General features: G+C 44.2%; 52 non-coding genes across 52 annotated transcripts; all 52 read left to right on the top strand.

Moving 5' to 3' along the window:
- The first annotated feature begins 3 nt into the window (after positions 1-3).
- On the top strand, positions 4-122 carry LOC126658545 (5S ribosomal RNA). Its single transcript, XR_007634128.1, has one exon. It is a non-coding gene; the product is annotated as a 5S ribosomal RNA (ribosomal RNA).
- A 214-nt stretch (positions 123-336) lies between these two features.
- Positions 337-455, top strand: LOC126658505 (5S ribosomal RNA). Its single transcript, XR_007634090.1, has one exon. It is a non-coding gene; the product is annotated as a 5S ribosomal RNA (ribosomal RNA).
- A 214-nt stretch (positions 456-669) lies between these two features.
- Positions 670-788, top strand: LOC126658572 (5S ribosomal RNA). Its single transcript, XR_007634154.1, has one exon. It is a non-coding gene; the product is annotated as a 5S ribosomal RNA (ribosomal RNA).
- Positions 789-1,009: 221 nt separating this feature from the next.
- Positions 1,010-1,128, top strand: LOC126658376 (5S ribosomal RNA). Its single transcript, XR_007633965.1, has one exon. It is a non-coding gene; the product is annotated as a 5S ribosomal RNA (ribosomal RNA).
- Positions 1,129-1,342: 214 nt separating this feature from the next.
- LOC126658053 (5S ribosomal RNA) lies at positions 1,343-1,461 on the top strand. The gene has a single exon (XR_007633655.1). It is a non-coding gene; the product is annotated as a 5S ribosomal RNA (ribosomal RNA).
- A 214-nt stretch (positions 1,462-1,675) lies between these two features.
- LOC126658629 (5S ribosomal RNA) lies at positions 1,676-1,794 on the top strand. The gene has a single exon (XR_007634209.1). It is a non-coding gene; the product is annotated as a 5S ribosomal RNA (ribosomal RNA).
- Positions 1,795-2,015: 221 nt separating this feature from the next.
- Positions 2,016-2,134, top strand: LOC126657827 (5S ribosomal RNA). The gene has a single exon (XR_007633438.1). It is a non-coding gene; the product is annotated as a 5S ribosomal RNA (ribosomal RNA).
- Positions 2,135-2,355: 221 nt separating this feature from the next.
- LOC126658052 (5S ribosomal RNA) lies at positions 2,356-2,474 on the top strand. Its single transcript, XR_007633654.1, has one exon. It is a non-coding gene; the product is annotated as a 5S ribosomal RNA (ribosomal RNA).
- Positions 2,475-2,694: 220 nt separating this feature from the next.
- Positions 2,695-2,813, top strand: LOC126658634 (5S ribosomal RNA). The gene has a single exon (XR_007634214.1). It is a non-coding gene; the product is annotated as a 5S ribosomal RNA (ribosomal RNA).
- A 221-nt stretch (positions 2,814-3,034) lies between these two features.
- On the top strand, positions 3,035-3,153 carry LOC126658051 (5S ribosomal RNA). The gene has a single exon (XR_007633653.1). It is a non-coding gene; the product is annotated as a 5S ribosomal RNA (ribosomal RNA).
- A 214-nt stretch (positions 3,154-3,367) lies between these two features.
- Positions 3,368-3,486, top strand: LOC126658318 (5S ribosomal RNA). The gene has a single exon (XR_007633907.1). It is a non-coding gene; the product is annotated as a 5S ribosomal RNA (ribosomal RNA).
- Positions 3,487-3,707: 221 nt separating this feature from the next.
- LOC126658050 (5S ribosomal RNA) lies at positions 3,708-3,826 on the top strand. The gene has a single exon (XR_007633652.1). It is a non-coding gene; the product is annotated as a 5S ribosomal RNA (ribosomal RNA).
- A 221-nt stretch (positions 3,827-4,047) lies between these two features.
- LOC126657826 (5S ribosomal RNA) lies at positions 4,048-4,166 on the top strand. Its single transcript, XR_007633437.1, has one exon. It is a non-coding gene; the product is annotated as a 5S ribosomal RNA (ribosomal RNA).
- Positions 4,167-4,387: 221 nt separating this feature from the next.
- LOC126658504 (5S ribosomal RNA) lies at positions 4,388-4,506 on the top strand. Its single transcript, XR_007634089.1, has one exon. It is a non-coding gene; the product is annotated as a 5S ribosomal RNA (ribosomal RNA).
- Positions 4,507-4,727: 221 nt separating this feature from the next.
- On the top strand, positions 4,728-4,846 carry LOC126658457 (5S ribosomal RNA). The gene has a single exon (XR_007634043.1). It is a non-coding gene; the product is annotated as a 5S ribosomal RNA (ribosomal RNA).
- Positions 4,847-5,060: 214 nt separating this feature from the next.
- Positions 5,061-5,179, top strand: LOC126658049 (5S ribosomal RNA). Its single transcript, XR_007633651.1, has one exon. It is a non-coding gene; the product is annotated as a 5S ribosomal RNA (ribosomal RNA).
- A 214-nt stretch (positions 5,180-5,393) lies between these two features.
- Positions 5,394-5,512, top strand: LOC126658048 (5S ribosomal RNA). The gene has a single exon (XR_007633650.1). It is a non-coding gene; the product is annotated as a 5S ribosomal RNA (ribosomal RNA).
- A 222-nt stretch (positions 5,513-5,734) lies between these two features.
- On the top strand, positions 5,735-5,853 carry LOC126658047 (5S ribosomal RNA). The gene has a single exon (XR_007633649.1). It is a non-coding gene; the product is annotated as a 5S ribosomal RNA (ribosomal RNA).
- Positions 5,854-6,067: 214 nt separating this feature from the next.
- On the top strand, positions 6,068-6,186 carry LOC126658547 (5S ribosomal RNA). The gene has a single exon (XR_007634130.1). It is a non-coding gene; the product is annotated as a 5S ribosomal RNA (ribosomal RNA).
- A 214-nt stretch (positions 6,187-6,400) lies between these two features.
- LOC126657819 (5S ribosomal RNA) lies at positions 6,401-6,519 on the top strand. Its single transcript, XR_007633431.1, has one exon. It is a non-coding gene; the product is annotated as a 5S ribosomal RNA (ribosomal RNA).
- Positions 6,520-6,733: 214 nt separating this feature from the next.
- On the top strand, positions 6,734-6,852 carry LOC126658045 (5S ribosomal RNA). The gene has a single exon (XR_007633647.1). It is a non-coding gene; the product is annotated as a 5S ribosomal RNA (ribosomal RNA).
- Positions 6,853-7,066: 214 nt separating this feature from the next.
- On the top strand, positions 7,067-7,185 carry LOC126658044 (5S ribosomal RNA). The gene has a single exon (XR_007633646.1). It is a non-coding gene; the product is annotated as a 5S ribosomal RNA (ribosomal RNA).
- Positions 7,186-7,406: 221 nt separating this feature from the next.
- On the top strand, positions 7,407-7,525 carry LOC126658343 (5S ribosomal RNA). Its single transcript, XR_007633932.1, has one exon. It is a non-coding gene; the product is annotated as a 5S ribosomal RNA (ribosomal RNA).
- A 214-nt stretch (positions 7,526-7,739) lies between these two features.
- On the top strand, positions 7,740-7,858 carry LOC126657990 (5S ribosomal RNA). The gene has a single exon (XR_007633595.1). It is a non-coding gene; the product is annotated as a 5S ribosomal RNA (ribosomal RNA).
- A 215-nt stretch (positions 7,859-8,073) lies between these two features.
- Positions 8,074-8,192, top strand: LOC126658663 (5S ribosomal RNA). Its single transcript, XR_007634243.1, has one exon. It is a non-coding gene; the product is annotated as a 5S ribosomal RNA (ribosomal RNA).
- A 222-nt stretch (positions 8,193-8,414) lies between these two features.
- Positions 8,415-8,533, top strand: LOC126658226 (5S ribosomal RNA). The gene has a single exon (XR_007633821.1). It is a non-coding gene; the product is annotated as a 5S ribosomal RNA (ribosomal RNA).
- A 214-nt stretch (positions 8,534-8,747) lies between these two features.
- On the top strand, positions 8,748-8,866 carry LOC126658110 (5S ribosomal RNA). Its single transcript, XR_007633709.1, has one exon. It is a non-coding gene; the product is annotated as a 5S ribosomal RNA (ribosomal RNA).
- A 222-nt stretch (positions 8,867-9,088) lies between these two features.
- On the top strand, positions 9,089-9,207 carry LOC126658043 (5S ribosomal RNA). The gene has a single exon (XR_007633645.1). It is a non-coding gene; the product is annotated as a 5S ribosomal RNA (ribosomal RNA).
- Positions 9,208-9,429: 222 nt separating this feature from the next.
- On the top strand, positions 9,430-9,548 carry LOC126658042 (5S ribosomal RNA). The gene has a single exon (XR_007633644.1). It is a non-coding gene; the product is annotated as a 5S ribosomal RNA (ribosomal RNA).
- A 214-nt stretch (positions 9,549-9,762) lies between these two features.
- LOC126658041 (5S ribosomal RNA) lies at positions 9,763-9,881 on the top strand. The gene has a single exon (XR_007633643.1). It is a non-coding gene; the product is annotated as a 5S ribosomal RNA (ribosomal RNA).
- A 221-nt stretch (positions 9,882-10,102) lies between these two features.
- On the top strand, positions 10,103-10,221 carry LOC126658040 (5S ribosomal RNA). Its single transcript, XR_007633642.1, has one exon. It is a non-coding gene; the product is annotated as a 5S ribosomal RNA (ribosomal RNA).
- A 221-nt stretch (positions 10,222-10,442) lies between these two features.
- On the top strand, positions 10,443-10,561 carry LOC126657825 (5S ribosomal RNA). The gene has a single exon (XR_007633436.1). It is a non-coding gene; the product is annotated as a 5S ribosomal RNA (ribosomal RNA).
- A 214-nt stretch (positions 10,562-10,775) lies between these two features.
- On the top strand, positions 10,776-10,894 carry LOC126658652 (5S ribosomal RNA). Its single transcript, XR_007634232.1, has one exon. It is a non-coding gene; the product is annotated as a 5S ribosomal RNA (ribosomal RNA).
- Positions 10,895-11,108: 214 nt separating this feature from the next.
- On the top strand, positions 11,109-11,227 carry LOC126658039 (5S ribosomal RNA). Its single transcript, XR_007633641.1, has one exon. It is a non-coding gene; the product is annotated as a 5S ribosomal RNA (ribosomal RNA).
- Positions 11,228-11,751: 524 nt separating this feature from the next.
- Positions 11,752-11,870, top strand: LOC126659330 (5S ribosomal RNA). The gene has a single exon (XR_007634875.1). It is a non-coding gene; the product is annotated as a 5S ribosomal RNA (ribosomal RNA).
- Positions 11,871-12,090: 220 nt separating this feature from the next.
- Positions 12,091-12,209, top strand: LOC126658806 (5S ribosomal RNA). Its single transcript, XR_007634379.1, has one exon. It is a non-coding gene; the product is annotated as a 5S ribosomal RNA (ribosomal RNA).
- A 221-nt stretch (positions 12,210-12,430) lies between these two features.
- Positions 12,431-12,549, top strand: LOC126658378 (5S ribosomal RNA). Its single transcript, XR_007633967.1, has one exon. It is a non-coding gene; the product is annotated as a 5S ribosomal RNA (ribosomal RNA).
- A 282-nt stretch (positions 12,550-12,831) lies between these two features.
- Positions 12,832-12,950, top strand: LOC126658268 (5S ribosomal RNA). Its single transcript, XR_007633859.1, has one exon. It is a non-coding gene; the product is annotated as a 5S ribosomal RNA (ribosomal RNA).
- A 213-nt stretch (positions 12,951-13,163) lies between these two features.
- Positions 13,164-13,282, top strand: LOC126658712 (5S ribosomal RNA). Its single transcript, XR_007634289.1, has one exon. It is a non-coding gene; the product is annotated as a 5S ribosomal RNA (ribosomal RNA).
- A 213-nt stretch (positions 13,283-13,495) lies between these two features.
- LOC126658728 (5S ribosomal RNA) lies at positions 13,496-13,614 on the top strand. Its single transcript, XR_007634305.1, has one exon. It is a non-coding gene; the product is annotated as a 5S ribosomal RNA (ribosomal RNA).
- A 213-nt stretch (positions 13,615-13,827) lies between these two features.
- Positions 13,828-13,946, top strand: LOC126659299 (5S ribosomal RNA). The gene has a single exon (XR_007634846.1). It is a non-coding gene; the product is annotated as a 5S ribosomal RNA (ribosomal RNA).
- Positions 13,947-14,160: 214 nt separating this feature from the next.
- LOC126658038 (5S ribosomal RNA) lies at positions 14,161-14,279 on the top strand. Its single transcript, XR_007633640.1, has one exon. It is a non-coding gene; the product is annotated as a 5S ribosomal RNA (ribosomal RNA).
- Positions 14,280-14,493: 214 nt separating this feature from the next.
- Positions 14,494-14,612, top strand: LOC126658681 (5S ribosomal RNA). Its single transcript, XR_007634261.1, has one exon. It is a non-coding gene; the product is annotated as a 5S ribosomal RNA (ribosomal RNA).
- A 320-nt stretch (positions 14,613-14,932) lies between these two features.
- On the top strand, positions 14,933-15,051 carry LOC126658607 (5S ribosomal RNA). The gene has a single exon (XR_007634188.1). It is a non-coding gene; the product is annotated as a 5S ribosomal RNA (ribosomal RNA).
- Positions 15,052-15,265: 214 nt separating this feature from the next.
- LOC126657822 (5S ribosomal RNA) lies at positions 15,266-15,384 on the top strand. Its single transcript, XR_007633434.1, has one exon. It is a non-coding gene; the product is annotated as a 5S ribosomal RNA (ribosomal RNA).
- A 214-nt stretch (positions 15,385-15,598) lies between these two features.
- On the top strand, positions 15,599-15,717 carry LOC126658332 (5S ribosomal RNA). The gene has a single exon (XR_007633921.1). It is a non-coding gene; the product is annotated as a 5S ribosomal RNA (ribosomal RNA).
- A 221-nt stretch (positions 15,718-15,938) lies between these two features.
- On the top strand, positions 15,939-16,057 carry LOC126657994 (5S ribosomal RNA). The gene has a single exon (XR_007633598.1). It is a non-coding gene; the product is annotated as a 5S ribosomal RNA (ribosomal RNA).
- Positions 16,058-16,272: 215 nt separating this feature from the next.
- On the top strand, positions 16,273-16,391 carry LOC126658651 (5S ribosomal RNA). The gene has a single exon (XR_007634231.1). It is a non-coding gene; the product is annotated as a 5S ribosomal RNA (ribosomal RNA).
- A 215-nt stretch (positions 16,392-16,606) lies between these two features.
- Positions 16,607-16,725, top strand: LOC126657875 (5S ribosomal RNA). The gene has a single exon (XR_007633487.1). It is a non-coding gene; the product is annotated as a 5S ribosomal RNA (ribosomal RNA).
- A 215-nt stretch (positions 16,726-16,940) lies between these two features.
- LOC126658650 (5S ribosomal RNA) lies at positions 16,941-17,059 on the top strand. The gene has a single exon (XR_007634230.1). It is a non-coding gene; the product is annotated as a 5S ribosomal RNA (ribosomal RNA).
- A 221-nt stretch (positions 17,060-17,280) lies between these two features.
- Positions 17,281-17,399, top strand: LOC126659355 (5S ribosomal RNA). The gene has a single exon (XR_007634899.1). It is a non-coding gene; the product is annotated as a 5S ribosomal RNA (ribosomal RNA).
- A 215-nt stretch (positions 17,400-17,614) lies between these two features.
- On the top strand, positions 17,615-17,733 carry LOC126658649 (5S ribosomal RNA). Its single transcript, XR_007634229.1, has one exon. It is a non-coding gene; the product is annotated as a 5S ribosomal RNA (ribosomal RNA).
- The last annotated feature ends 202 nt before the right edge of the window (positions 17,734-17,935 follow it).

Raw genomic sequence — 17,935 nt, 5'->3', positions numbered from 1 at the left:
GACCGGTGCGATCATACCAGCACTAATGCACCGGATCCCATCAGAACTCCAAAGTTAAACGTGCTTGGGCGAGAGCAGTACTAGGATGGGTGACCTCCTGGGAAGTCCTCGTGTTGCACCCCTTTTTCGCTTTTTTTGAACTGCGTTTTTTCTATTATTACTATCGCCGAGAGACAAACAGAACGAGTAACGAGTAACGATGAATTGCAATTCAGGGACCAAACGGGAAATATGGAAAAAGTTCAGGGACCAAAACGTACTTTTAAAGATAGTTTTTATTTTGGTTGAATGAGTTGCAAGGCAGCGGATATATGCGATGATCGTGCAAGGTATGACGGGTGCGATCATACCAGCACTAATGCACCGGATCCCATCAGAACTCCGAAGTTAAACGTGCTTGGGCGAGAGCAGTACTAGGATCGGTGACCTCCTGGGAAGTCCTCGTGTTGCACCCCTTTTTCGCTTTTTTTGAACTGCGTTTTTTCTATTATTACTATCGCCGAGAGACAAACAGAACGAGTAACGAGTAACGATGAATTGCAATTCAGGGACCAAACGGGAAATATGGAAAAAGTTCAGGGACCAAAACGTACTTTTAAAGATAGTTTTTATTTTGGTTGAATGAGTTGCAAGGCAGCGGATATATGCGATGATCGTGCAAGGTATGACGGGTGCGATCATACCAGCACTAATGCACCGGATCCCATCAGAACTCCGAAGTTAAACGTGCTTGGGCGAGAGCAGTACTAGGATGGGTGACCTCCTGGGAAGTCCTCGTGTTGCACCCCTTTTTCGCTTTTTTTGAACTGCGTTTTTTCTATTATCACTATCGCCGAGAGACAAACAGAACGAGTAACGAGTAACGAGTAACGATGAATTGCAATTCAGGGACCAAACGGGAAATATGGAAAAAGTTCAGGGACCAAAACGTACTTTTAAAGATAGTTTTTATTTTGGTTGAATGAGTTGCAAGGCAGCGAATATATGCGATGATCGTGCAAGGTATGACGGGTGCGATCATACCAGCACTAATGCACCGGATCCCATCAGAACCCCGAAGTTAAACGTGCTTGGGCGAGAGCAGTACTAGGATGGGTGACCTCCTGGGAAGTCCTCGTGTTGCACCCCTTTTTCGCTTTTTTTGAACTGTGTTTTTTCTATTATTACTATCGCCGAGAGACAAACAGAACGAGTAACGAGTAACGATGAATTGCAATTCAGGGACCAAACGGGAAATATGGAAAAAGTTCAGGGACCAAAACGTACTTTTAAAGATAGTTTTTATTTTGGTTGAATGAGTTGCAAGGCAGCGGATATATGCGATGATCGTGCAAGGTATGACGGGTGCGATCATACCAGCACTAATGCACCGGATCCCATCAGAACTCCGAAGATAAACGTGCTTGGGCGAGAGCAGTACTAGGATGGGTGACCTCCTGGGAAGTCCTCGTGTTGCACCCCTTTTTCGCTTTTTTTGAACTGCGTTTTTTCTATTATTACTATCGCCGAGAGACAAACAGAACGAGTAACGAGTAACGATGAATTGCAATTCAGGGACCAAACGGAAAATATGGAAAAAGTTCAGGGACCAAAACGTACTTTTAAAGATAGTTTTTATTTTGGTTGAATGAGTTGCAAGGCAGCGGATATATGCGATGATCGTGCAAGGTATGACGGGTGCGATCATACCAGCACTAATGCACCGGATCCCATCAGAACTCCGAAGATAAACGTGCTTGGGCCAGAGCAGTACTAGGATGGGTGACCTCCTGGGAAGTCCTCGTGTTGCACCCCTTTTTCGCTTTTTTTGAACTGCGTTTTTTCTATTATCACTATCGCCGAGAGACAAACAGAACGAGTAACGAGTAACGAGTAACGATGAATTGCAATTCAGGGACCAAACGGGAAATATGGAAAAAATTCAGGGACCAAAACGTACTTTTAAAGATAGTTTTTATTTTGGTTGAATGAGTTGCAAGGCAGCGGATATATGCGATGATCGTGCAAGGTATGACGGGTGCGATCATACCAGCACTAATGCACCGGATCCCATCAGAACTCCGAAGTCAAACGTGCTTGGGCGAGAGCAGTACTAGGATGGGTGACCTCCTGGGAAGTCCTCGTGTTGCACCCCTTTTTCGCTTTTTTTGAACTGCGTTTTTTCTATTATTACTATCGCCGAGAGACAAACAGAACGAGTAACGAGTAACGAGTAACGATGAATTGCAATTCAGGGACCAAACGGGAAATATGGAAAAAGTTCAGGAACCAAAACGTACTTTTAAAGATAGTTTTTATTTTGGTTGAATGAGTTGCAAGGCAGCGGATATATGCGATGATCGTGCAAGGTATGACGGGTGCGATCATACCAGCACTAATGCACCGGATCCCATCAGAACTCCGAAGATAAACGTGCTTGGGCGAGAGCAGTACTAGGATGGGTGACCTCCTGGGAAGTCCTCGTGTTGCACCCCTTTTTCGCTTTTTTGAACTGCGTTTTTTCTATTATTACTATCGCCGAGAGACAAACAGAACGAGTAACGAGTAACGAGTAACGATGAATTGCAATTCAGGGACCAAACGGGAAATATGGAAAAAGTTCAGGGACCAAAACGTACTTTTAAAGATAGTTTTTATTTTGGTTGAATGAGTTGCAAGGCAGCGGATATATGCGATGATCGTGCAAGGTATGACGGGTGCGATCATACCAGCACTAATGCACCGGATCCCATCAGAACTCCGAATATAAACGTGCTTGGGCGAGAGCAGTACTAGGATGGGTGACCTCCTGGGAAGTCCTCGTGTTGCACCCCTTTTTCGCTTTTTTTGAACTGCGTTTTTTCTATTATTACTATCGCCGAGAGACAAACAGAACGAGTAACGAGTAACGAGTAACGATGAATTGCAATTCAGGGACCAAACGGGAAATATGGAAAAAGTTCAGGGACCAAAACGTACTTTTAAAGATAGTTTTTATTTTGGTTGAATGAGTTGCAAGGCAGCGGATATATGCGATGATCGTGCAAGGTATGACGGGTGCGATCATACCAGCACTAATGCACCGGATCCCATCAGAACTCCGAAGATAAACGTGCTTGGGCGAGAGCAGTACTAGGATGGGTGACCTCCTGGGAAGTCCTCGTGTTGCACCCCTTTTTCGCTTTTTTTGAACTGCGTTTTTTCTATTATTACTATCGCCGAGAGACAAACAGAACGAGTAACGAGTAACGATGAATTGCAATTCAGGGACCAAACGGGAAATATGGAAAAAGTTCAGGGACCAAAACGTACTTTTAAAGATAGTTTTTATTTTGGTTGAATGAGTTGCAAGGCAGCGGATATATGCGATGATCGTGCAAGGTATGACGGGTGCGATCATACCAGCACTAATGCACCGGATCCCATCAGAACTCCGAAGATAAACGTGCTTGGGCGAGAGCAGTACTAAGATGGGTGACCTCCTGGGAAGTCCTCGTGTTGCACCCCTTTTTCGCTTTTTTTGAACTGCGTTTTTTCTATTATCACTATCGCCGAGAGACAAACAGAACGAGTAACGAGTAACGAGTAACGATGAATTGCAATTCAGGGACCAAACGGGAAATATGGAAAAAGTTCAGGGACCAAAACGTACTTTTAAAGATAGTTTTTATTTTGGTTGAATGAGTTGCAAGGCAGCGGATATATGCGATGATCGTGCAAGGTATGACGGGTGCGATCATACCAGCACTAATGCACCGGATCCCATCAGAACTCCGAAGATAAACGTGCTTGGGCGAGAGCAGTACTAGGATGGGTGACCTCCTGGGAAGTCCTCGTGTTGCACCCCTTTTTCGCTTTTTTTGAACTGCGTTTTTTCTATTATTACTATCGCCGAGAGACAAACAGAACGAGTAACGAGTAACGAGTAACGATGAATTGCAATTCAGGGACCAAACGGGAAATATGGAAAAAGTTCAGGGACCAAAACGTACTTTTAAAGATAGTTTTTATTTTGGTTGAATGAGTTGCAAGGCAGCGGATATATGCGATGATCGTGCAAGGTATGACGGGTGCGATCATACCAGCACTAATGCACCGGATCCCATCAGAACTCCGAAGTCAAACGTGCTTGGGCGAGAGCAGTACTAGGATGGGTGACCTCCTGGGAAGTCCTCGTGTTGCACCCCTTTTTCGCTTTTTTTGAACTGCGTTTTTTCTATTATCACTATCGCCGAGAGACAAACAGAACGAGTAACGAGTAACGAGTAACGATGAATTGCAATTCAGGGACCAAACGGGAAATATGGAAAAAGTTCAGGGACCAAAACGTACTTTTAAAGATAGTTTTTATTTTGGTTGAATGAGTTGCAAGGCAGCGGATATATGCGATGATCGTGCAAGGTATGACGGGTGCGATCATACCAGCACTAATGCACCGGATCCCATCAGAACTCCGAAGTTAAACGTGCTTGGGCGAGAGCAGTACTAGGATCGGTGACCTCCTGGGAAGTCCTCGTGTTGCACCCCTTTTTCGCTTTTTTTGAACTGCGTTTTTTCTATTATTACTATCGCCGAGAGACAAACAGAACGAGTAACGAGTAACGAGTAACGATGAATTGCAATTCAGGGACCAAACGGGAAATATGGAAAAAGTTCAGGGACCAAAACTTACTTTTAAAGATAGTTTTTTTTTTGGTTGAATGAGTTGCAAGGCAGCGGATATATGCGATGATCGTGCAAGGTATGACGGGTGCGATCATACCAGCACTAATGCACCGGATCCCATCAGAACTCCGAAGTTAAACGTGCTTGGGCGAGAGCAGTACTAGGATGGGTGACCTCCTGGGAAGTCCTCGTGTTGCACCCCTTTTTCGCTTTTTTTGAACTGCGTTTTTTCTATTATTACTATCGCCGAGAGACAAACAGAACGAGTAACGAGTAACGATGAATTGCAATTCAGGGACCAAACGGGAAATATGGAAAAAGTTCAGGGACCAAAACGTACTTTTAAAGATAGTTTTTATTTTGGTTGAATGAGTTGCAAGGCAGCGGATATATGCGATGATCGTGCAAGGTATGACGGGTGCGATCATACCAGCACTAATGCACCGGATCCCATCAGAACTCCGAAGATAAACGTGCTTGGGCGAGAGCAGTACTAGGATGGGTGACCTCCTGGGAAGTCCTCGTGTTGCACCCCTTTTTCGCTTTTTTTGAACTGCGTTTTTTCTATTATTACTATCGCCGAGAGACAAACAGAACGAGTAACGAGTAACGATGAATTGCAATTCAGGGACCAAACGGGAAATATGGAAAAAGTTCAGGGACCAAAACGTACTTTTAAAGATAGTTTTTATTTTGGTTGAATGAGTTGCAAGGCAGCGGATATATGCGATGATCGTGCAAGGTATGACGGGTGCGATCATACCAGCACTAATGCACCGGATCCCATCAGAACTCCGAAGATAAACGTGCTTGGGCGAGAGCAGTACTAGGATGGGTGACCTCCTGGGAAGTCCTCGTGTTGCACCCCTTTTTCGCTTTTTTTTGAACTGCGTTTTTTCTATTATTACTATCGCCGAGAGACAAACAGAACGAGTAACGAGTAACGAGTAACGATGAATTGCAATTCAGGGACCAAACGGGAAATATGGAAAAAGTTCAGGGACCAAAACGTACTTTTAAAGATAGTTTTTATTTTGGTTGAATGAGTTGCAAGGCAGCGGATATATGCGATGATCGTGCAAGGTATGACGGGTGCGATCATACCAGCACTAATGCACCGGATCCCATCAGAACTCCGAAGATAAACGTGCTTGGGCGAGAGCAGTACTAGGATGGGTGACCTCCTGGGAAGTCCTCGTGTTGCACCCCTTTTTCGCTTTTTTTGAACTGCGTTTTTTCTATTATTACTATCGCCGAGAGACAAACAGAACGAGTAACGAGTAACGATGAATTGCAATTCAGGGACCAAACGGGAAATATGGAAAAAGTTCAGGGACCAAAACGTACTTTTAAAGATAGTTTTTATTTTGGTTGAATGAGTTGCAAGGCAGCGGATATATGCGATGATCGTGCAAGGTATGACCGGTGCGATCATACCAGCACTAATGCACCGGATCCCATCAGAACTCCGAAGATAAACGTGCTTGGGCGAGAGCAGTACTAGGATGGGTGACCTCCTGGGAAGTCCTCGTGTTGCACCCCTTTTTCGCTTTTTTTGAACTGCGTTTTTTCTATTATTACTATCGCCGAGAGACAAACAGAACGAGTAACGAGTAACGATGAATTGCAATTCAGGGACCAAACGGGAAATATGGAAAAAGTTCAGGGACCAAAACGTACTTTTAAAGATAGTTTTTATTTTGGTTGAATGAGTTGCAAGGCAGCGGATATATGCGATGATCGTGCAAGGTATGACGGGTGCGATCATACCAGCACTAATGCACCGGATCCCATCAGAACTCCGAAGTTAAACGTGCTTGGGCGAGAGCAGTACTAGGATGGGTTACCTCCTGGGAAGTCCTCGTGTTGCACCCCTTTTTCGCTTTTTTTGAACTGCGTTTTTTCTATTATTACTATCGCCGAGAGACAAACAGAACGAGTAACGAGTAACGATGAATTGCAATTCAGGGACCAAACGGGAAATATGGAAAAAGTTCAGGGACCAAAACGTACTTTTAAAGATAGTTTTTATTTTGGTTGAATGAGTTGCAAGGCAGCCGATATATGCGATGATCGTGCAAGGTATGACGGGTGCGATCATACCAGCACTAATGCACCGGATCCCATCAGAACTCCGAAGATAAACGTGCTTGGGCGAGAGCAGTACTAGGATGGGTGACCTCCTGGGAAGTCCTCGTGTTGCACCCCTTTTTCGCTTTTTTTGAACTGCGTTTTTTCTATTATTACTATCGCCGAGAGACAAACAGAACGAGTAACGAGTAACGATGAATTGCAATTCAGGGACCAAACGGGAAATATGGAAAAAGTTCAGGGACCAAAACGTACTTTTAAAGATAGTTTTTATTTTGGTTGAATGAGTTGCAAGGCAGCGGATATATGCGATGATCGTGCAAGGTATGACGGGTGCGATCATACCAGCACTAATGCACCGGATCCCATCAGAACTCCGAAGATAAACGTGCTTGGGCGAGAGCAGTACTAGGATGGGTGACCTCCTGGGAAGTCCTCGTGTTGCACCCCTTTTTCGCTTTTTTTGAACTGCGTTTTTTCTATTATCACTATCGCCGAGAGACAAACAGAACGAGTAACGAGTAACGAGTAACGATGAATTGCAATTCAGGGACCAAACGGGAAATATGGAAAAAGTTCAGGGACCAAAACGTACTTTTAAAGATAGTTTTTATTTTGGTTGAATGAGTTGCAAGGCAGCGGATATATGCGATGATCGTGCAAGGTATGACGGGTGCGATCATACCAGCACTAATGCACCGGATCCCATCAGAACTCCGAAGTTAAACGTGCTTGGGCGAGAGCAGTACTAGGATGGGTGACCTCCTGGGAAGTCCTCGTGTTGCACCCCTTTTTCGCTTTTTTTGAACTGCGTTTTTTCTATTATTACTATCGCCGAGAGACAAACAGAACGAGTAACGAGTAACGATGAATTGCAATTCAGGGACCAAACGGGAAATATGGAAAAAGTTCAGGGACCAAAACGTACTTTTAAAGATAGTTTTTATTTTGGTTGAATGAGTTGCAAGGCAGCGGATATATGCGATGATCGTGCAAGGTATGACTGGTGCGATCATACCAGCACTAATGCACCGGATCCCATCAGAACTCCGAAGTTAAACGTGCTTGGGCGAGAGCAGTACTAGGATGGGTGACCTCCTGGGAAGTCCTCGTGTTGCACCCCTTTTTCGCTTTTTTTTGAACTGCGTTTTTTCTATTATTACTATCGCCGAGAGACAAACAGAACGAGTAACGAGTAACGATGAATTGCAATTCAGGGACCAAACGGGAAATATGGAAAAAGTTCAGGGACCAAAACGTACTTTTAAAGATAGTTTTTATTTTGGTTGAATGAGTTGCAAGGCAGCGGATATATGCGATGATCGTGCAAGGTATGACGGGTGCGATCATACCAGCACTAATGCACCGGATCCCATCAGAACTCCGAAGATAAACGTGCTTGGGCGAGAGCAGTACTAGGATGGGTGAACTCCTGGGAAGTCCTCGTGTTGCACCCCTTTTTCGCTTTTTTTTTAACTGCGTTTTTTCTATTATTACTATCGCCGAGAGACAAACAGAACGAGTAACGAGTAACGAGTAACGATGAATTGCAATTCAGGGACCAAACGGGAAATATGGAAAAAGTTCAGGGACCAAAACGTACTTTTAAAGATAGTTTTTATTTTGGTTGAATGAGTTGCAAGGCAGCGGATATATGCGATGATCGTGCAAGGTATGACGGGTGCGATCATACCAGCACTAATGCACCGGATCCCATCAGAACTCCGAAGTTAAACGTGCTTGGGCGAGAGCAGTACTAGGATGGGTGACCTCCTGGGAAGTCCTCGTGTTGCACCCCTTTTTCGCTTTTTTTGAACTGCGTTTTTTCTATTATTACTATCGCCGAGAGACAAACAGAACGAGTAACGAGTAACGATGAATTGCAATTCAGGGACCAAACGGGAAATATGGAAAAAGTTCAGGGACCAAAACGTACTTTTAAAGATAGTTTTTATTTTGGTTGAATGAGTTGCAAGGCAGCGGATATATGCGATGATCGTGCAAGGTATGACGGGTGCGATCATACCAGCACTAATGCACCGGATCCCATCAGAACTCCGAAGTTAAACGTGCTTGGGCGAGAGCAGTACTAGGATGGGTGACCTCCTGGGAAGTCCTCGTGTTGCACCCCTTTTTCGCTTTTTTTTGAACTGCGTTTTTTCTATTATTACTATCGCCGAGAGACAAACAGAACGAGTAACGAGTAACGAGTAACGATGAATTGCAATTCAGGGACCAAACGGGAAATATGGAAAAAGTTCAGGGACCAAAACGTACTTTTAAAGATAGTTTTTATTTTGGTTGAATGAGTTGCAAGGCAGCGGATATATGCGATGATCGTGCAAGGTATGACGGGTGCGATCATACCAGCACTAATGCACCGGATCCCATCAGAACTCCGAAGATAAACGTGCTTGGGCGAGAGCAGTACTAGGATGGGTGACCTCCTGGGAAGTCCTCGTGTTGCACCCCTTTTTCGCTTTTTTTTGAACTGCGTTTTTTCTATTATTACTATCGCCGAGAGACAAACAGAACGAGTAACGAGTAACGAGTAACGATGAATTGCAATTCAGGGACCAAACGGGAAATATGGAAAAAGTTCAGGGACCAAAACGTACTTTTAAAGATAGTTTTTATTTTGGTTGAATGAGTTGCAAGGCAGCGGATATATGCGATGATCGTGCAAGGTATGACGGGTGCGATCATACCAGCACTAATGCACCGGATCCCATCAGAACTCCGAAGATAAACGTGCTTGGGCGAGAGCAGTACTAGGATGGGTGACCTCCTGGGAAGTCCTCGTGTTGCACCCCTTTTTCGCTTTTTTTGAACTGCGTTTTTTCTATTATTACTATCGCCGAGAGACAAACAGAACGAGTAACGAGTAACGATGAATTGCAATTCAGGGACCAAACGGGAAATATGGAAAAAGTTCAGGGACCAAAACGTACTTTTAAAGATAGTTTTTATTTTGGTTGAATGAGTTGCAAGGCAGCGGATATATGCGATGATCGTGCAAGGTATGACGGGTGCGATCATACCAGCACTAATGCACCGGATCCCATCAGAACTCCGAAGATAAACGTGCTTGGGCGAGAGCAGTACTAGGATGGGTGACCTCCTGGGAAGTCCTCGTGTTGCACCCCTTTTTCGCTTTTTTTGAACTGCGTTTTTTCTATTATTACTATCGCCGAGAGACAAACAGAACGAGTAACGAGTAACGAGTAACGATGAATTGCAATTCAGGGACCAAACGGGAAATATGGAAAAAGTTCAGGGACCAAAACGTACTTTTAAAGATAGTTTTTATTTTGGTTGAATGAGTTGCAAGGCAGCGGATATATGCGATGATCGTGCAAGGTATGACGGGTGCGATCATACCAGCACTAATGCACCGGATCCCATCAGAACTCCGAAGATAAACGTGCTTGGGCGAGAGCAGTACTAGGATGGGTGACCTCCTGGGAAGTCCTCGTGTTGCACCCCTTTTTCGCTTTTTTTGAACTGCGTTTTTTCTATTATTACTATCGCCGAGAGACAAACAGAACGAGTAACGAGTAACGAGTAACGATGAATTGCAATTCAGGGACCAAACGGGAAATATGGAAAAAGTTCAGGGACCAAAACGTACTTTTAAAGATAGTTTTTATTTTGGTTGAATGAGTTGCAAGGCAGCGGATATATGCGATGATCGTGCAAGGTATGACGGGTGCGATCATACCAGCACTAATGCACCGGATCCCATCAGAACTCCGAAGTCAAACGTGCTTGGGCGAGAGCAGTACTAGGATGGGTGACCTCCTGGGAAGTCCTCGTGTTGCACCCCTTTTTCGCTTTTTTTGAACTGCGTTTTTTCTATTATTACTATCGCCGAGAGACAAACAGAACGAGTAACGAGTAACGATGAATTGCAATTCAGGGACCAAACGGGAAATATGGAAAAAGTTCAGGGACCAAAACGTACTTTTAAAGATAGTTTTTATTTTGGTTGAATGAGTTGCAAGGCAGCGGATATATGCGATGATCGTGCAAGGTATGACCGGTGCGATCATACCAGCACTAATGCACCGGATCCCATCAGAACTCCGAAGTTAAACGTGCTTGGGCGAGAGCATTACTAGGATGGGTGACCTCCTGGGAAGTCCTCGTGTTGCACCCCTTTTTCGCTTTTTTTGAACTGCGTTTTTTCTATTATTACTATCGCCGAGAGACAAACAGAACGAGTAACGAGTAACGATGAATTGCAATTCAGGGACCAAACGGGAAATATGGAAAAAGTTCAGGGACCAAAACGTACTTTTAAAGATAGTTTTTATTTTGGTTGAATGAGTTGCAAGGCAGCGGATATATGCGATGATCGTGCAAGGTATGACGGGTGCGATCATACCAGCACTAATGCACCGGATCCCATCAGAACTCCGAAGATAAACGTGCTTGGGCGAGAGCAGTACTAGGATGGGTGACCTCCTGGGAAGTCCTCGTGTTGCACCCCTTTTTCGCTTTTTTTGAACTGCGTTTTTTCTATTATCACTATCGCCGAGAGACAAACAGAACGAGTAACGAGTAACGAGTAACGATGAATTGCAATTCAGGGACCAAACGGGAAATATGGAAAAAGTTCAGGGACCAAAACGTACTTTTAAAGATAGTTTTTATTTTGGTTGAATGAGTCGCAAGGCAGCGGATATATGCGATGATCGTGCAAGGTATGACGGGTGCATCAGAACTCCGAAGTTAAACGTGCTTGGGCGAGAGCAGTACTAGGATGGGTGACCTCCTGGGAAGTCCTCGTGTTGCACCCCTTTCTCGCTTTTTTTGAACTGCGTTTTTTCTATTATTACTATCGCCGAGAGACAAACAGAACGAGTAACGAGTAACGATGAATTGCAATTCAGGGACCAAACGGGAAATATGGAAAAAGTTCAGGGACCAAAACGTACTTTTAAAGATAGTTTTTATTTTGGTTGAAAGAGTTGCAAGGCAGCGGATATATGCGATGATCGTGCAAGGTATGACGGGTGCGATCATACCAGCACTAATGCACCGGATCCCATCAGAACTCCGAAGCTAAACGTGCTTGGGCGAGAGCAGTACTAGGATGGGTGACCTCCTGGGAAGTCCTCGTGTTGCACCCCTTTTTTGCTTTTTTGAACTGCGTTTTTTCTATTATTACTATCGCCGAGAGACAAACAGAACGAGTAACGAGTAACGAGTAACGATGAATTGCAATTCGGGGACCAAACGGGAAATATGGAAAAAGTTCATGGACCAAAACGTACTTTTAAAGATAGTTTTTATTTTGGTTGAATGAGTTGCAAGGCAGCGGATATATGCGATGATCGTGCAAAGTATGACGGGTGTGATTATACCAGCACTAATGCACCGGATCCCATCAGAACTCCGAAGTTAAATGTGCTTGTGCGAGAGCAGTACTAGGATGGGTGACCTCCTGCGAAGTCCTCGTGTTGCACCCCTTTTTCGCTTTTTTTGAACTGCGTTTTTTCTATTATTACTATCGCCGAGAGACAAACAGAACGAGTAACGAGTAACGAGTAACGATAAATTGCAATTCAGGGACCAAACGGGAAATATGGAAAAAGTTCAGGGACCAAAACGTACTTTTAAAGATAGTTTTTATTTTGGTTGAAAGAGTTGCAAGGCAGCGGATATATGCGATGATCGTGCAAGGTATGACGGGTGCGATCATACCAGCACGAATGCACCGGATCCCTTTAGAACTCTGAAGTTAAACGTGCTTGGGCGAGAGCAGTACTAGGATGGGTGACCTCCTGGGAAGTCCTCGTGTTGCACCCTTTATTTGCTTTTTTTGAACTGAGTTTTTTTTATGATTACTATCGCCGAGAGACAAACAGAACGAGTAACGAGTAATGCTTTTTTTGAACTGCGTTTTTTTATTATTACTATCGCCGAGAGAAGAACAGAACGAGTAACGAGTAACGATGAATTGCAATTCAGGGACTAAACGGGAAATATGGAAAACGTTCAGGGACCAAAATGTACTTTTAAAGATAGTTTTTATTTTGTTGAATGAGTTGCAAGGCAACAGATATATGCGATGATCGTGCAAGGTATGACGGGTGCGATCATACCAGCACTAATGCACCGGATCCCATCAGAACTCCGAAGCTAAAAGTGCTTGGGCGAGAGCAATACTAGGATGGGTGACCTCCTGGGAAGTCCTCGTGTCGCACCCCTTTTTTGCTTTTTTGAACTGCGTTTTTTTAATTATTACTATCGCCGAGAGACAAACCGAACGAGTAACGAGTAACGATGAATTGCAATTCAGGGACTAAACAGGAAATATGGAAAAAGTTCAGGGACCAAAACGTACTTTTAAAGATAGATTTTATTTTGGTTGAATGAGTTGCAAGGCAGCGGATATATGCGATGATCGTGTAAGGTATGAAGGGTGCGATGATACCGGCACTAATTCACCGGATCCCATCAGAACTCCAAAGCTAAACGTGCTTGGGCGAGAGCAGTACTAGGATGGGTAACCTCCTGGGAAGTCCTCGTGTCGCACCCCTTTTTTGCTTTTTTTGAACTGCGTTTTTTTATTATTACTATCGCCGAGAGACAAACTGAACGAGTAACGAGTAACGATGCATTGCAATTCAGGGGCTAAACGGGAAATATGGAAAAAGTTCAGGGACTAAAACGTACTTTTAAAGATATTTTTTATTTTGGTTGAATGAGTTGCAAGGCTGCAGATATATGCGATGATCGTGCAAGGTATGACGGGTGCGATCATACAAGCACTAATGCACCGGATCCCATCAGAACTCCGAAGCTAAACGTGCTTGGACGAGAGCAGTACTAGGATGGGTGACCTCCTGTGAAGTCCTCGTGTTGCACCCCTTTTTTGCTTTTTTTGAACTGCGTTTTTTCTATTATTACTATCGTCGAGAGACAAACCGAACGAGTAACGAGTAACGATGCATTGCAATTCAGGGACTAAACGGGAAATATGGAAAACGTTCAGGGACAAAACGTACTTTTAAAGATAGTTTTTATTTTGGTTGAATGAGTTGCAAGGCAGCAGATATATGCGATGATCGTGCAAGGTATGAAGGGTGCGATCATACCAGCACTAATGCACCGGATCCCATCAGAACTCCGAAGCTAAACGTGCTTGGGCGAGAGCAGTACTAGGATGGGTGACCTCCTGGGAAGTCCTCGTGTCGCACCCCTTTTTTGCTTTTTTTGAACTGCGTTTTTTTTATTATTACTATCGCCGAGAGACAAACAGAACGAGTAACGAGTAACGATGAATTGCAATTCAGGGACTATACAGGAAATATGGAAAAAGTTCAGGGACCAAAACGTACTTTTAAAGATAGTTTTTATTTTGGTTGAATAAGTTGCATGGCAGCAGGTATATGCGATGATCGTGCAAGGTATGACGGGTGCGATCATACCAGCACTAATGCACCGGATCCCATCAGAACTCCGAAGATAAACGTGCTTGGGCGAGAGCAGTACTAGGATGGGTGACCTCATGGGAAGTCCTCGTGTCGCACCCCTTTTTTGCTTTTTTTGAACTGCATTTTTTTTATTATTACTATCGCCGAGAGACAAACCGAACGAGTAACGAGTAACGATGCATTGCAATTCGGGGACTAAATGGGAAATATGGAAAACGTTCAGGGACCAAAACGTACTTTTAAAGATAGTTTTTATTTTGATTGAATGAGTTGCAAGGCGGCAGATATATGCGATGATCGTGCAAGGTATGACGGGTGCGATAATACCAGCACTAATGCACCGGATCCCATCAGAACTCCGAAGCTAAACGTGCTTGGGCGAGAGCAGTACTAGGATGGGTGACCTCGTGGGAAGTCCTCTTGTTGCACCCCTTTTTTTGATTTTTTTGAAATGCGTGTTTTCTATTATTACTATCGCCGAGAGACAAATAGGACGAGTAACGAGTAACGATGAATTGCAATTCAGGGACTAAACGGGAAATATGGAAATAGTTCAGGGACCAAAACGTACTTTGAAAGATAGTTTTTATTTTGATTGAATGAGTTGCAAGGCAGCAGATATATGCGATGATCGTGCAAGGTATGACGGGTGCGAACATACCAGCATTAATGCACCGGATCCCATCAGAACTTATTTTGGTTGAATGAGTTGCAAGGCAGCAGATATATGCGATGATCGTGCAAGGTATGACGGGTGCGAACATACCAGCACTAATGCACCGGGTCCCATCAGAACTCCGAAGCTAAACGTGCTTGGGCGAGAGCAGTACTATGATGGGTGACCTCCTGGGAAGTCCTCGTGTTGCACCCCTTTTTTGCTTTTTTTGAACTGCGTTTTTTCTATTATTACTATCGCCGAGAGACAAACCGAACGAGTAACGAGTAACGATGCATTGCAATTCAAGGACTAAACGGGAAATATGGAAAAAGTTCAGGGACCAAAACGTACTTTTAAAGATAGTTTTTATTTTGGTTGAATGAGTCGCAAGGCAGCGGATATATGCGATGATCGTGCAAGGTATGACGGGTGCGATCATACCAGCACTAATGCACCGGATCCCATCAGAACTCCGAAGTCAAACGTGCTTGGGCGAGAGCAGTACTAGGATGGGTGACCTCCTGGGAAGTCCTCGTGTTGCACCCCTTTCTCGCTTTTTTTGAACTGCGTTTTTTCTATTATTACTATCGCCGAGAGACAAACAGAACGAGTAACGAGTAACGATGAATTGCAATTCAGGGACCAAACGGGAAATATGGAAAAAGTTCAGGGACCAAAACGTACTTTTAAAGATAGTTTTTATTTTGGTTGAATGAGTTGCAAGGCAGCGGATATATGCGATGATCGTGCAAGGTTTGACGGGTGCGATCATACCAGCACTAATGCACCGGATCCCATCAGAACTCCGAAGTTAAACGTGCTTAGGCGAGAGCAGTACTAGGATGGGTGACCTCCTGGGAAGTCCTCGTGTTGCACCCCTTTCTCGCTTTTTTTGAACTGCGTTTTTTCTATTATTACTATCGCCGAGAGACAAACAGAACGAGTAACGAGTAACGAGTAACGATGAATTGCAATTCAGGGACCAAACGGGAAATATGGAAAAAGTTCAGGGACCAAAACGTACTTTTAAAGATAGTTTTTATTTTGGTTGAATGAGTTGCAAGGCAGCGGATATATGCGATGATCGTGCAAGGTTTGACGGGTGCGATCATACCAGCACTAATGCACCGGATCCCATCAGAACTCCGAAGTTAAACGTGCTTGGGCGAGAGCAGTACTAGGATGGGTGACCTCCTGGGAAGTCCTCGTGTTGCACCCCTTTTTCGCTTTTTTTGAACTGCGTTTTTTCTATTATTACTATCGCCGAGAGAGAACGAGTAACGAGTAACGAGTAACGATGAATTGCAATTCAGGGACCAAACGGGAAATATGGAAAAAGTTCAGGGACCAAAACGTACTTTTAAAGATAGTTTTTATTTTGGTTGAATGAGTCGCAAGGCAGCGGATATATGCGATGATCGTGCAAGGTATGACGGGTGCGATCATACCAGCACTAATGCACCGGATCCCATCAGAACTCCGAAGATAAACGTGCTCAGGCGAGAGCAGTACTAGGATGGGTGACCTCCTGGGAAGTCCTCGTGTTGCACCCCTTTTTCGCTTTTTTTGAACTGCGTTTTTTCTATTATTACTATCGCCGAGAGAGAACGAGTAACGAGTAACGAGTAACGATGAATTGCAATTCAGGGACCAAACGGGAAATATGGAAAAAGTTCAGGGACCAAAACGTACTTTTAAAGATAGTTTTTATTTTGGTTGAATGAGTTGCAAGGCAGCGGATATATGCGATGATCGTGCAAGGTTTGACGGGTGCGATCATACCAGCACTAATGCACCGGATCCCATCAGAACTCCGAAGTTAAACGTGCTTGGGCGAGAGCAGTACTAGGATGGGTGACCTCCTGGGAAGTCCTCGTGTTGCACCCCTTTTTCGCTTTTTTTGAACTGCGTTTTTTCTATTATTACTATCGCCGAGAGAGAACGAGTAACGAGTAACGAGTAACGATGAATTGCAATTCAGGGACCAAACGGGAAATATGGAAAAAGTTCAGGGACCAAAACGTACTTTTAAAGATAGTTTTTATTTTGGTTGAATGAGTCGCAAGGCAGCGGATATATGCGATGATCGTGCAAGGTATGACGGGTGCGATCATACCAGCACTAATGCACCGGATCCCATCAGAACTCCGAAGTTAAACGTGCTCAGGCGAGAGCAGTACTAGGATGGGTGACTTCCTGGGAAGTCCTCGTGTTGCACCCCTTTTTTGCTTTTTTTGAACTGCGTTTTTTCTATTATTACTATCGCCGAGAGACAAACAGAACGAGTAACGAGTAACGAGTAACGATGAATTGCAATTCAGGGACCAAACGGGAAATATGGAAAAAGTTCAGGGACCAAAACGTACTTTTAAAGATAGTTTTTATTTTGGTTGAATGAGTTGCAAGGCAGCGGATATATGCGATGATCGTGCAAGGTTTGACGGGTGCGATCATACCAGCACTAATGCACCGGATCCCATCAGAACTCCGAAGTTAAACGTGCTTGGGCGAGAGCAGTACTAGGATGGGTGACCTCCTGGGAAGTCCTCGTGTTGCACCCCTTTTTCGCTTTTTTTGAACTGCGTTTTTTCTATTATTACTATCGCCGAGAGAGAACGAGTAACGAGTAACGAGTAACGATGAATTGCAATTCAGGGACCAAACGGGAAATATGGAAAAAGTTCAGGGACCAAAACGTACTTTTAAAGATAGTTTTTATTTTGGTTGAATGAGTCGCAAGGCAGCGGATATATGCGATGATCGTGCAAGGTATGACGGGTGCGATCATACCAGCACTAATGCACCGGATCCCATCAGAACTCCGAAGTTAAACGTGCTCAGGCGAGAGCAGTACTAGGATGGGTGACTTCCTGGGAAGTCCTCGTGTTGCACCCCTTTTTTGCTTTTTTTGAACTGCGTTTTTTCTATTATTACTATCGCCGAGAGACAAACAGAACGAGTAACGAGTAACGAGTAACGATGAATTGCAATTCAGGGACCAAACGAGAAATATGGAAAAAGTTCAGGGACCAAAACGTACTTTTAAAGATAGTTTTTATTTTGGTTGAATGAGTCGCAAGGCAGCGGATATATGCGA

This window comes from Mercurialis annua, linkage group LG7 (assembly GCF_937616625.2).
Source record: "Mercurialis annua linkage group LG7, ddMerAnnu1.2, whole genome shotgun sequence".
NCBI lineage: Eukaryota > Viridiplantae > Streptophyta > Magnoliopsida > Malpighiales > Euphorbiaceae > Mercurialis > Mercurialis annua.
Note: the sequence above shows the minus strand (reverse complement) of the source record. Positions and strands in the feature narration are given on the sequence as shown.